Consider the following 13,824-nt stretch of genomic DNA (forward strand, 5'->3'; position numbering starts at 1 on the left):
CTTGTGCTTCATCCAGCAAAGCGTTTCTCATGATGTACTCTGAATATAAGTTAAATAAGCAGGGTGACAATATACAGCCTTGACCTACTCCTTTTCCTATTTGGAACCAGTCTGTTGTTCCATGTCCAGTTCTAACTGTTGCTTCCTGACCTGCATACAGGTTTCTCAAGAGGCAGGTCAGGTGGTCTAGTATTTCCATCTCGTTCAGAATTTTCCACAATTATTGTGATCCACACAGTCAAAGGCTTTGGCATAGTCAATAAAGCAGAAATAGATGCTTTTCTGGAACTCTCTTGCTTTTTTGATGATCCAGATCTTGGATAATTTCCACGGGAGAGTTATTTCCCTACATTTGTAGATGAGGAAACAAACTTACAGATGTTAATCTTTCCCCGGAACTCTAACTTAGCATCTTGACTTCAACTTTTACTTATCCCACGTAACAGCTGCCAGTGAGACACTGATCTCTTCTACTTGAGGGTGAAAATAGCAGTTATAATCCATGTGTTAGAATTAACTGTCACCTTAAGGGCCCACTTCATTTTTTTATGGTGGTGTCACACTTTTACAGCGGAAGAGTCTGGCCTCACTCAAATCATCAAGTTGCAGGCATGTAGCATCATTAAAAGAAAATTCAATTCAGTGTCCTGCAACAGGCCAGTTAACCAAATCATCCCACACTCCCCCTGGATCAGTGAGTTGCATTACTCTTCCATCTGGCTGGTTTGTAACACTAGAGGGCAAGTGTAACTAGGGTAGCAGATGTTACTGGGGATTTGCAACAATGGAAGGGGTTTTCATTGCAGCCACATGAATAATTGAGCATTAAATACTAGATGCCTCTTTTCTCAAAATTCCTTTGGCTGCTGCATCTCAGAGTTCATCCCATTCTTCCTGGTCATCCCTTCCCCGGGCTTCAATCTGCCATCACACAGGTTAACTAGTCCTGTCCCTTGGGTATCCCCTCTTAATCTCCAGTTCTCTAGATCCTTTCCCCTTTGGCTCTCTCCTAAATTAGATTTCCTTCATTTGCAGAGCAATTAGCTTTCCACTCCCTCCTCAGGTGGGGGTCCACCTTCCTGCCTGCAGTGCAGGATATCCAGGTTCAATCTCTGGGTCGGGAAGATCCCCTGGAGGAGGGAATGGCTACCTACCCCAATATTCTTGCCTGGAGAGTCCCAGGGACAGAGAAGACAGGCAGGCTACAGTCCATAGCAGTTGCAAAGAGTTGTACAAGATTGAGTGACTAATACTTTCACTTCTTTACTTTTCTGCATATTCAGAGATGCATCTGTCACTCTGTCAAATGGAAACCCGTCTCCTCAGGAGCTCACCCTGTGCACCTCTGAAGGACTAGCAGTCCTTGGACTGTTCGTGTGTCCTGTGTCCCCAAACCACCCCCATGTTCCTTCTCCCAAGCTCTATGAGTGGAAGAGTTCAACAAAGACATTTGTTTTCCCATCGATAAGAATTATCTAGCCACCCCCATGAACATAATGAAAGGAAGCAGTGGTTAGTTGGTTTTAATTTTTTTTTTAATACTTTGTTTTGCAGTATAAGATACAAACTGAAAACAGTGTGCGGTTTATACATATACATCCCAATTAATTTTTATAAGCTGAACATACTTGTATAATCAACATCTAGAACAAGAAACATAACATCACAAGCTTTCTAGAACCTCTTTGTTCCCTCTACCAATTTTTCTAAATGACAGGGTTTGTATATGCCAGCATGTGCTTTCTAACCAAGAGCACTGCAGTGAGGAACTTGGTTTTATTGCTGTGTTGCATTTGATCAGAAGTTTATCATATGAAGCAGAAAGGCTCACATTATTTGTACACAAGTTACTGAGCATGTAGTGACTGTGTTAATATTGTGGTTTAGGGGTTCAAGAGGACAGAAAGACCTCCTAGGTCTTCTTCCTGGGGTCTCCTAGAGCCTCAGTCTCCCCTTGGTGGGGTTCTCTCCTAGTCACCCAAGAACTCCCCAATGTCTTTGAGTTCTGTGAGTGTTATCTCTTCTGATAAGTGATTACAGCTCTTCCAATAGAGCTCACACTAATTCCATGTGAAACCACTGCTCCCAGAATCACCAACACCACCACTTTACACTGTCTCAATGCGCATGAGACCATGAACTTGTAGAATTCTCTCCCTCATGTGAATCTCATCCCTGGAAGCCTATGAGAATTATCTGAAGAATTACTACCCTCCCCCAGCTTCCTCTGTGGCCCAGCTGGTAAAGAATCCCCTTGTAATGCAGGAGACCTGGGTTCAATCCCTGGGTTGGGAAGATCCCCTCGAGAAGGGAAAGGTTACCCATTCCAATATTCTGGCCTGGAGTAGTCCATGGACTGTATGGTCCATGGGGTCACAGAGAGTCGGACTGAGCAACTTTCACTTTTCCCAACCCCCAAAACAAACAAAAATCATGGCCGCGCCAAACCAATGATATCAGCATTTCTTGAAGGATAGGGTGCAACATCGATAGTTTAAAAGTTCCAGGTTTCTGGAGGGCTGGAAAGCATTGCAGCTTCTCTACTGGAGAAGTTGGAGCTCTCTTCCATTTAAGTTTCAGGCATCTCAGAAGCTAATGTTCTGAAGGTGACCAAACGTGCAGACTAAACTTGATTCCCTAGCCACCTTTCAAACATAGGGTAGGGCATTTTTTTTTTTTTTGAAAGCAAGGGTTTAATACTTAAGTTATCAGAAATTGGCACAATACCTTCATTATCTCCCAATTTTCTTCCATTGAGCATTGGACGGGAATGGTCAGGCCACCTGGGATCCGCATGATGAAGGTCTGCTCAGCAGGATCCACCGCCTGGGGGTTCTCCGTCTTCTGTAGTGCCAACATGTACCTCTGTCTGGTCCATTCAGTTCACAACTAAGGTCTGCCTAAACAGAGCCGTGATAACAATATACACAATATTGTTTAGTAACCATGCTCAGTAACTTGTGTACAATAACAATAGTAGTATTTCAGCAAGTTCCATCAGGCAGGACTGCCCCCAATGTTGGTGACTCCCTAGGGGTTTTACTATGGAAGGATGAACTTAAAACTGTTTGCCTTGGGCCCAGTTTCAATGCTGGGGCTTAAAGGTAAATTTATCGAGTGGTATACATTTACTTCCAGCAAAAACATCTCTTTGACCATTCTGAGCAGATCACTCAATGTATTCTAGTGTTCAACAGAGGAAAATGTTAGGTTAAAAGGAACATGAAGAGCAACTGAAATGAGGGGAAAAAGAAAAGCAGCATGTAGAGATGAGGACAGAAAGAAAAGGTGGGATTTCCAATTCCTTTCTTTGAAACTTGTGAAGAAAGATGTAACAGGGGTCAGAGATATTTGGGGCTAAGTTCTTATCTGTATATGAGCCCCAGGCCAGAGTGACAAATCACCTCTGAGATGCTTTCCCGCCACTGCCCAGCCTTCAGTCACTGCATCACTCAAGTGGTGGGGGTAGGATACAGTTCCAAGAACATCTTCTGGACCCAACACGCCCTATGGGAGAGAAAGCCTCCAGAGAAAGCAGGCACATGATGACATCGAACAGAACAAGGACCGATTGTTTTCTGTGAATGATGTCCTCCATGACCCTGTCAGTGCTCACACCTCTCTCTGGACTCTGAGCTGAACTTCCGGGATGAGCTCTTTCCAGCCAGCCGCCTGCAGCAGACCCAGTCTCCTCGCTTTACTCTCCCCCTCCCACCACCACTGGCCCCCCACAAGCTACCAAAATGAAGTTGGTGAGTGACTGATACTTGCTGACAGTCAAATCGCCTTCAGAGACAAAAGAGAGCCACTTGTTTCCTGAATGGGTCAATTAAGGACTTTCTGGTTGACAAGTAAGGGAAATTCAAAGTCACCCTGACTTGAGAGAAAAAAACACACATTAGCAAAATACCAGAAACACCAGCGAGAGAATGACAACTACAGTATTTGAAGTGAACTACAGCTCATCTCACCATGTAGTTAAATCTCCAAAACATAACACTGAACATAACTGAACATAAATATGACTTGACAGGGTCAAGATGAAGAACTGTCTATACAACTTGATAAAATTATAAAGTTTAAAAATACATTTAAAAAAAGAAGCTTAAGGATGCTGCTGCTGCTGCTGCTAAGTCACTTCAGTCGTGTCCGACTCTGTGTGACCCCATAGACGGAAGCCCACCAGGCTCCCCCTTCCCTGGGATTCTCCAGGCAAGAACACTGGAGTGGGTTGCCATTTCCTTCTCCAATGTGTGAAAGTGGAAAGTGAAAAGTGAAAGTGAAGTCGCTCAGTCGTGTCCGACCTTTAGCGACCCCACGGACTGCAGCCTACCAAGCTCCTCCATCCATGGGATTTTCTAGGCAAGAGTACTGGAGTGGCTTGCCATTGCCTTTTCCGAAGCTTAAGGATACATAAGTGGTAAAAAATATAATGTCATGTGTGGGCATGATGAAGTCTGAATTTATTACAGAAACTGTCTCTGGGCTGAGAGGTGGGATCAGAGTGTCTCAAATTTGTCTTTAATCCTTTATTTTTAAAACATCTAACGTATGGATGCTTAACAGATTTGATTAAGCTGGCTTTCATCATACAATTCTCTACTCATATCTATATGTTTAAAGTATTTCATGATTTTCTTTAAAAGGAGGAACTACTGGCTTACATGGCTTCCCTGACTGCTCAGTTGGTAAAGAATCCACCTGCAATCGACCCTTGGTCGATTCCTGGGTCAGGAAGATCTGCTGGAGAAGGAATAGGCTACCCACTCCAGTATTCTTGGGCTTCCCTGGTGGCTCAACTGGTAAAGAGTACACCTGCAATGCAGGAGACCTGGGTTGGATCCCTGGGTTGGGACGATCCCCTGGAGAAGGGAAAGGCTACCCACTCTAGTATTCTGGCCTGGAGAATGCCACAGACTGTATGGTCCATGGGGTCCCAAAGGGTCAGACACAGACACCACTGAGCTACTTTCACTGGCTTATGTAACAGAAAGATCTGTGAGTAATTGGCTCAATCAGCTTGAACAAGAGCTTTTTGTTTCCATATCTTGGTTCTGCTTTCTTCTTCTGGGTTCTTTTATTCAAATTCCTTATTTTATGTATGCCAAATTTTATTCAAATTCCTTATTCCTTATTCAAGCTCCCAGTAGCTGCACCCCCATGTCCTAACCTTTCAGCATCTCTTGTAAAATGGATTTCTATCTTCCGAAAATTTCAATAAGAGTCCTAGAATTTCATCCCATTGAACCGTGTCTGGCCATGAACCCACTCACTTTGACTAAGGGAGTAAGCTGATGAGGTCAGCTTTGGTTGTGTGCCACCTCCTAGAACTGGTGATATGGAGATCAACTTTTCCCAAATGACATTAAGGGAGTCACTTCATTAGAGTTTGGGCTTCCCTGGCGACTCGGTGGTAAAGAATCCACCTGCCAATGCAGGAGACGCAGGTTCAATCCCTGGATTGTAAATACCTCCTGGAGAAGGAAATGCAAACCCACTCCAATATTCTTGGCCTGGGAAATCTCTTGGACAGAGGAGCCTGGCAGGTTATAGTCCATGGGCTTGCAAAAGAGTCAGACATGACTTAGCAACTAAACAACAACTTTCTGGAGGAAATATAAATCTGCCACAAAGAATTGCCTGTATGTGTGCTATTAATATATCTATGATTATCTTAGGACAATGTGTTGTGCTTCTTCATCTCTAAGTGAAAGTGACTTATAGGAAAAGATAAATCAGTCTCACTTAGGGATATATTTATATGTGCAAACTCACAGATGAAGTGCCAGAAAACATAATTGAACAGAAATACATAGAGGAATAATTTACCAAAATCAGTCAACAGTTACCATGGCATAGAATAACATAACAAAACCCATTATTACATCACATTGATAAGCCATGATGTATAATAAACTGTAGGTAAAACTCTATAGATAGTCCTATTAAAATTGTTGTTTAGTTGCAAAGTCATGTCCAACTGTTTGTGACCGCATGGACTGTAGGCTGCCATGCTCCTCTGTCCATGGGATTTCTCAAGCAAGAATACTGGAGTGCGTTGCCAATTCCTTCTCCAGGGGATCTTTCCAACCCAGGGATCTAACCTGAGTCTCCTGCATTGGCAGGTAGATTCTTTACCACTGAGCCACCAGGAAAGCCCCCTATCAAAATGAGGAACTAGACAAAGTAACCCACATTATTATCATTATTATTTAATATTTTTTCTGAAATGCTAGTCAGTGCATTAAGCAGATACAGAAAGTATCATAAATAGAAGGTAGGAGAATTTTTACAGCAATAAAAGACTAAAACTAACAAAAGGGAACATATTCAGTCCAGTTTATCAACAAGGATACAAGCTTGCTTTGGCATGAGGACAGTGGGAGTACACATACAGAACCAGATTGTTCTCAGAATTATCTCAGAACTAGAGAGAAAGAACAACAAGACTCAGTCCCTTGGAAATGGGGCTGGCAGGGATGAAGCAGGAAGCAGGTCCAGCCAGCTGGCTAGATAGCCAGAAGACATTAACTCCCTAGCATTGACAGTAGGGAAGGCCTGAGCCCCCAGGACCTCCAGGTCAGAGAGTCAGGGCAGGGCCTCATCCTGCCACATTGTGTGTGTGTCCATGACTCTGGTGTACTGGAACTATAGATACACCTAACACAAGCACGCTCAAGAGAGAGCAAAGGGCAAGAGGTTCTGATGTGGTGCTGGGCTGGCAGCCTACTCCTAAATGGATGCTCCTTTGACAATATAACTGGACTGAGAAGTTTTATTCTCGTGAAACGAGTTTGGACAATGTCCTCCGTGTGTATCAAAGATGTGAATTGAATATTATAAACTCAATCAATATGTTTAAAATAGATTCATGAAAGATATTCTGTTGAAGTTTGAGCTTTTGACAAGGGTGGCCCTCCTCTTACTCAACAGTGCTAGCCCTGTGAATAGAATAAAGAGCCAGAAATTCCAAACTCCAAAGGTCAAGGGATCTAGTTACAGGTAGAAGGGAATAAGTATATGCTACCATTTCCCTCCCACTGAGTGAAGTTATAAAACCTGGAATGTATATTTGGAGCAGCTATTTGAGGACTCTGAAAAGTAAATAGTTCCCAGGTGGTGCAGTGGTAAAGAATCCACCTGTCGGTGCAGGAGATGCAAGAGACCCAGGTTCGATCCCTGGGTTGGGAAGATCCCGTGGAATAGGAAATGGCAACCCGCTCCAATATTCATGCCTAGAGAATCCCATGGAGGAGGATCCTGGTGGGCTACAGTTCACAGGGTCACAGAGTCGGACACGACTGAGCATGTGACACACATGGCATATGGCTTGGGGAAGACCTCAGGTCAAAGAGCTCTGAAGTAAGTATGTCAGCTCTGGCACTACTGAGTTAAAGGTAAGTTCCTTCTCTGGACTTCATTTCTTCCCCTTCTCCCTGGATGGGAAGCAACAGCAACAGAAATGGATCCAGAATTGGAAACCATAACTTGAGATTGGTCAATCAACCCTACAGCTTGGGTCTGACTCACCATCTGGAATACAGCCATCTGCCCCTACCCCTACACCCCTATTACCCAGGTCTCTTTGAACTATTAAATAGGAAAGAAATGAACCTCTTTCTTATTTGAACTACTGTATTCTGAGGTCTCTTTATTACAGCAGCTTAGCTTGTACTTCCTATGGGCTTCCCTGATAACTCAGTTCATAAAGAATCCGCCTGCAAAGCGGGAGACCCTAGTTCAATTCCTGGGTTGGGAAGATCTGCTGGAGAAGGGATAAGCTACCCATTCCAGTATCCTTGGGCTTCCCTTGTGGCTCAGCTGGTAAAGAATCCGCCTGCAATACAGGAGATCTGGGTTCAATCCCTGGGTTGGGAAGATCCCCTGGAGAAGGGAAAGGCTACCCACTCCAGTATTCTGGCCTGGAGAATTCCATGGACTATAAAAGTTGGACACAACTGAGAAACTTTCACTTTCTTTCACTTTAGCCTGTACTCCAGCTTACACATTCCTAACATGATCAATGGATTCTTCAAGCAATAGGTGCTTGCTATGTTTTGCTCTTCAACTCAGTTACCAAGATTAATAAAATGCTGAGTTGGAAGGGACCTAAGAGAGTTTACTGTAAGCGACTTGTTCTTTTGAGGCTAGGTTTAAGGACTGAAAAGCACTCTTGTGGCAGTAAGCCATTTTAAGACCCTGGAAACCATCCTTTCATGTTGGTTAAGATTCTTCCTTCAGTTCAGTTCAGTCGCTCAGTCGTGTCCGACTCTCTGCGACCCCATGAATCATAGCACGCCAGGCCTCCCTGTCCATCACCAACTCCCGGAGTTCACTCAAACCCATGTCCATAGAGTCGGTGATGCCATTCAGCCATCTCATTTAGCCTGTCCCTTTTCTGCACCTATGCCAGCTCCCTGGTCTGCTCTGGTTGTCACCATTTCAGCGTCCTGCTCGTTCCCCTCCATTCACGTGGCTTCTCAATGCCTGTGTCCTTCATTTTCTGTTTTATTTCTTTGGCTGCGCTGCAATCCTCCTCTTCCAATACAGCGTTTATGTGCACTGTCCTTTTATTGATTAGCTTCTAGGCTTGATATTGAGAATCTTTTAATCAGAAACTATAAATACTCTTTCGAGTGACCAGTTCCAACCTGAAGCCATCCAGGAGCTCACAGAGTATTGCCTCATTAGAACAAAAGATGTGCCTATTGCCTAGGAAATCCCATAGGGTTGGGTGACTCTCTGTAAGAGCCTCGTATTGGTCTCACCACTCAGGAAGTTACAAGCGGTTTAAGAGCTCTGTGTCAGAAACTGTGGGTGGAGACCAAGCATGTATTTATTATTATGTCACCTTCCCAAGTCTTTACTTTTACATGAGGAAACATGTCTGGAAGACTAAGTGACTTGTCAGTAGTTACAGAGTCAATATGTGGCAAAGCCAGGACTAGAATTCAAGTATCTTCACAGGACACAAGTTTGGCCACTCTGTAATTTTGCTTCCAGGTATATCCATACTAGTTTATCTCTATTTTAGATTCTCAGATTGATTAAAAAGTCACAATTAAGTTTACATTAAAAAAACAAACTCACCTCTAATACTATAATCTCTGTTGAAATACTTTGCGAGCTTATCTTTAGTTGGCTTTTCATAATCTGAATTATTAGCCATGAGTTCCACGGTCATCATCTTATTAATCAGTCTGAATTTTAACTATTCACTTAGTATGACTTCAAGAAAATCTACTGCCTGCCTTGAATTGTGGTCCATCTATTCTGCCCCATGTTCAAATATCAGACAGCTCACACAGAATTTTGAACTGAAAATATCATCAACATGAAATATCTAAGAAGCTCTGCTACTGCTAAGTCACTTCAGTCGTGTCTGAGTCTGTGCGACCCCACAGATGGCAGCCCAACAGGCTCTGCCGTCCCTGGGACTCTCAGTTCAGTTCACTTCAGTCGCTTAGTCGTGTCCGACTCTTTGCGAACCCATGAACCACAGCACGCCAGGCCTCCCTGTCCATCACCAACTCCCGGAGTTCACTCAAACTCATGTCCATCGAGTCGGTGATGCCATCCAGCCATCTCATTCTCTGCCGTCCCCGTCTCCTCCTACCCCCAATCCCTCCTAGCATCGGATTCTTTTCCAGTGAGTCAACTTGTCACATGAGGTGGCCAAAGGAGTTTCAGCTTTAGCATAAGTCCTTCCAATGAACACCCAGGTTTGATCTCTTTTAGAATGGACTGGTTGGATTTGCTTGCAGTCCAAGGGACTCTCAAGGGTCTTCTCCAGCACCACAGTTCAAAAGCATCAATTCTTCGGCGCTCAGCTTTCTTCACAGTCCAACTCTCACATCCATACATGACCACAGGAAAAACCATAGCCTTGACTAGACGGACCTTTGTTGGCAAAGTAATGTCTCTGCTTTTTAATATGCTATCTAGGCTGGTCATAACTTTCCTTCCAAGGAGCAAGTGTCTTTTAATTTCATGGCTGCAATCAGCATCCGAAGTGATTTTGGAGCCCAAAAAGATAAAGTCTGACACTGTTTCCACTGTTTCCCCATCTATTTCCCATGAAGTGATGGGACCAGATGCCATGATCTTCGTTTTCTGAATGTTGAGCTTCAAGCCAACCTTTTCACTCTCCTCTTTCACTTTCATCAAAAGGCCTTTGAGTTCCTCTTCACTTTCTGCCATAAGGGTGGTGTCATCTGCATATCTGAGGTTATTGATATTTCTCCCAGCAATCTTGATTCCAGCTTGTGCTTCTTCCAGCCCAGCGTTCCTCATGATGTACTCTGCATATAAGTTAAATAAGCAGGGTGACAATATACAACCTTGACGTACTCCTTTTCCTATTTGGAACCAGTCTGTTGTTCCATGTCCAGTTGTAACTGTTGCTTCCTGATCTGCATACAGGTTTCTCAAGAGGCAGGTCAGGTGGTCTGGGATTCCCATCTCTTTCAGAATGTTCCACAGTTTATTGTGATCCACACAGTCAAAGGCCTTGGCATAGTCAATGAAGCAGAAATAGATGTTTTTCTGGAACTCTCTTGCTTTCTCCATGATCCAGCGGATGTTGGCAATTTGATCTCTGGTGCCTCTGCCTTTTCTAAAACCTGCTTGAACATCTGGAAGTTCACGGTTCACATACTGCTGAAGCCTAGACTCTAGTCAGTGGTAAAAATGAACATAATGCAAGTAACTGTATAGCCCAGAACTCATATCCATTGAATCAGTATTCTCCAAAGTCAAATTCTTTTCCTTTCTGGCTTGTTGATGGTTAAAAGATGAAACTAGAAAATAACCAGAGGAGTTAGGACTTCCCTTCCTATCACCAGGAATGGGTGAAATAAACTCTTTCAGTTCAGCTAAAGTGTGCACAGTGATGATGCTAATAGGAGTAATGGAGCCTATTAGGACAGCTGCATTCCGTTCTCAGCCCCCAGTCTTCTGACCCAGGGGAAACCACTTCAACATTGTGAGGCTCTGTCTCTTTAATTGTAAACTGGGATTAATATTAGGTGTTCAGTTCACAGTGCAGATGTAAAGAGACTGGCTGTATTAGTCAGGGTCCCAGCAAGAAACAATCCAGTTCAGATGTCTCAAGACACTATCATTAAGGGGGCTATTTACAGCATTGTGGTCAAAGGAGGGCAACCAGCAAAGGATAAACTCAGAGATGAACAGAGTAGGAAGTCTTCCCTACTCTAGACCTGAAGGGGAAGAGGCAGGAAATAGTGCTACTAGAGCCCAGAAAGAGCAGGGGCCATGGTCAAAGCCACCTAGGAGAACAAGTAACCCAGACCTGGGAAGTCAGATGCTCCTCGTGGACTATGAGTCTGTTAGGAAAGCAGAAGCATCATTGATAGGCTGCATTCTGTTGGACAGCACGCCAACCTCACAGGATATCATCAGAATATAGTGCAATGGAGCCTGCATTAGGCCCTTCCAGTCTTATCAGCCCAGCTGCTTCTGGGTGGTGGGCTATGGCGGCAACATGGTGAAGTCCAAGAGTGCACGTGAGCACACCTTTTGTTGAAGAATGAATTCCTGGGTTCAGTTCAGTTCAGTTCAGTCACTCAGTCGTGTCCAACTCTGCGACCCCATGAATCACAGCACACCAGGCCTCCCTGTCCATCACCAACTCCCGGAGTTCAGTCAAACTCATGTCCATCGAGACGGTGATGCCATCCAGCCATCTCATTCTCTGTCACCCCCGTCTCCTCCCACCCCCAATCACTTCCAGCATCAGAGTCTTTTCCAGTGAGTCAACCCATCGCATGAAGTGATATTGTGTGTGTTGTAACAGATATAGGGTCAAATGAGAATGAGATGGTTGGACAGCATCATCAACTATTCAATGGACATGAGTTTGAGCAAACTCCGGGAGATGATGAAGGACAGGGAAGCCTGGCATGTTGCAATTTACAGGGTGGCAAAGAGTCAGACGTGACTGACTGAACAAGGGTCAAATGTACAATTAAAACACAAGACCATCTTCCCAGTCTCAGCTACACTGTCCTGTGGGCCTTGAAACAGCACTGTTTGCATCAAACAACAAAGCCTCATCTGGCTCCTCTAGCTCTTGATCCTAACCTCTCTCATCCTAAGGGCTGAAATCTCACGCAAGGGGCCAAAGGGGCAGGCCAGCTACCCACTCCTCAGACTCTCCCTCTCACCCATCTCTCCCAAGACCCCAAGTGTTAGTTGATCAATCATGTCCAACTCTTTGCAACTCCATGGACTGAAGGGTACCAGGATCCTCTGTCCATGGAATTCTCCAGGCCAGAATACTGGACTGGGTTGCTGTTCCCTTCTCCAGGGGTTCTTCCCAACTCAGGGATCGAACTCAAGTCTTCCGCACTGCAGGCAGATTCTTTCACAACTGAGCCACCAAGGAAGCCCCCAAGTCCCCAGGACCTTTTCAATACAACTAACAAAGGAACAATCTCCTCCTTCACTGCAAACCAAAGTTCCCGTGCCGGAAGGTAGGGTGTTGTTCTGGAACCTCTGCTTAGCCAGGGGCCAATGGAGTTTATGGGGAGAGGAGGAGAGAAATGCTGTAGGACACTTTCTCACCAGTAGCACCCGAACTGTAGCCACAAAGGCCTCTTATACTTGGGTAGGAGCAGCCCTGGACAAGCTGTGACTCACCGTGCTCATGTTGCCACCTGTTCAGAGCATGTGAATTCTGCAAGCAGCATTTCTAAGTCTTCTCTTCCCTGATGCTGAAAGGAACAGAAAAAGAGGCAGAAGAGGCAATGGTCCAAATTTGATCATTTTCCCCTTCTGAATCTGCTGCTGCTGTGGGAATGTTTTCAGACAGCACAGATTTAGGGTGACCTCCCGCGACACTTCTAAGTCGTTTCGTAAGGTCATCCCAAACTTACAAGTCTTAAAAATGTTCCCTATGACTATGAGCTTCCTCGGTGGCTCAGGCAGTGAAGACTCCGCCTGCAATGCAGGAGACTTCGGTTAGATTCCCGGGTAGGAAGAATCCTCTGGAGAAGGGACAGGCTACCCACTCCAGTATTCTTGGGCTTCCCTGATGGTTTAGACCGTGTTAAAAAAAAAAAAATCCGCCTGCAATGTGGGAGACCTGGGTTCGATCCCTGGGTGGGGAAGATCCCCTGGAGGAGGGCATGGCAACCATTCCAGTATTCTCGCCTGCAGAATCCCAACGGACAGAGGAGCCTGGCGGGCTACAGTCCATGGGGTCGCAAAGAGTCGGACACGAATGAGCGACTACGCACACAGCACACACGGTGGTTGGGAACTAAAATAAAAGATAATCATGCCTTTAAGCACAAGACTTCCCACTGCAGTGCAGCTGTTCTGAGAAGCTACTGAAATAAAAGAGCACTGCTGTTGCTGCTAAGTCACTTCAGTCGTGTCCGACTCTGTGCGACCCCACTGACGGCAGCCCACCAGGCTCCCCCGTCCCTGGGATTCTCCAGGCAAGAACACTGGAGTGGGTTGCCATTTCCTTCTTCAAGGTATGAAAGTGAAAGTGAAGTCGCTCGGTCGTGTCCGACCCTTAGCGACCCCACGGACTGCAGCCTACCAGGCTCCTCCATCCATGGGATTTTCTAGGCAAGAGTACTGGAGTGGTAAAAGAGCACTATACGCTCCTAACTCACACCTCTTCCAAGCACCATGAAAGGACGGTACGTTAACTTCAGGCAGGAGAAATACTCTGAGAATTGCGTGAAACAGAAGCGCGGCTCTCTTCCTCTGCGCTTGCGCAAGGGAAGACGGTCCCTCCCCGGAAGAACGCCCGGGCCTCCGGGTTTTACGCAGACGCAGAGCTCTACCTCC

At 45.1% G+C, this 13,824-nt stretch overlaps 1 long non-coding RNA gene across 2 annotated transcripts; it reads right to left on the reverse strand.

Annotated features, from left to right (window-relative positions):
• Nucleotides 1–1,522: 1,522 nt before the first annotated feature.
• LOC129558807 (uncharacterized) lies at nt 1,523–13,814 on the reverse strand. Of its 2 annotated transcripts, XR_008686458.2 has the most exons (4): nt 13,649–13,814; nt 12,897–12,960; nt 12,661–12,734; nt 1,523–3,507 (listed from the first exon to the last, which is right to left on the reverse strand). It is a non-coding gene; the product is annotated as an uncharacterized LOC129558807 (long non-coding RNA). The 2 variants fall into 2 exon arrangements; XR_008686457.2 differs by lacking the exon at nt 12,897–12,960 and having other exon boundaries at nt 13,649–13,793.
• Nucleotides 13,815–13,824: the final 10 nt, after the last annotated feature.

The sequence above is a fragment of the Moschus berezovskii genome, chromosome 15 (genome assembly GCF_049115385.1).
Source record: "Moschus berezovskii isolate FMDL1 chromosome 15, NW_MosBer_1.0, whole genome shotgun sequence".
Lineage (NCBI taxonomy): Eukaryota > Metazoa > Chordata > Mammalia > Artiodactyla > Moschidae > Moschus > Moschus berezovskii.